This window comes from Orycteropus afer, unplaced genomic scaffold (genome assembly GCF_000298275.1).
Source record: "Orycteropus afer afer isolate SDZICR_OR568_19922 unplaced genomic scaffold, OryAfe1.0 scaffold00989, whole genome shotgun sequence".
Classification (NCBI taxonomy): domain Eukaryota; kingdom Metazoa; phylum Chordata; class Mammalia; order Tubulidentata; family Orycteropodidae; genus Orycteropus; species Orycteropus afer.
The window spans coordinates 426,722-427,279 of NW_006922576.1; positions in this window are offsets into that span (position 1 = coordinate 426,722).

Sequence of the window (558 nt, forward strand, 5' to 3'; positions counted from 1 at the left end):
TTGGCACACCCACTGTAGCCTCTCACTCAGTAGGCCAGGAAGCCCAATGTGCCCTCTAGCATTGGTGTCCTGGTTCTGTTGCTGCCATTTCTCTGCTGCTACTAATTGCTGTCTCGTGCCATCTCCAGTGTTACAACTCCCTCTCTGTTTCCAGGATCTATAGGCTTTCAGTTCAGGGACCTTGGGTCCAAAGGATGTGATCCACACTCAGCTCTTCCTTGTTAGCAATAGTGAAGTGACCCCTGCTCTGGGACTGACTGTCTTCTAAACCTAGCAGAAAAGCAAAACTGACCAATCCCCCATTAGGATTTTATCCACCTTATTTGCATAGACACAGACCCACCCCTGCAAAGATTCCATGCACCTTATTTGCATTATTAGTAGGCTGTCCAATCTCCTTTGATGGGCCACAAACACCTTATTTGCATAGTCTCGCACAATCATTGTGGGAGTTACAAGCCCACACATGGCTAAAAGGGCCATATTAAGTAATTCACTGCACCACAAAAAAAGAATATCCTGAAATAGGGATTTTTTTTCTCTCACATAACAGTAAGA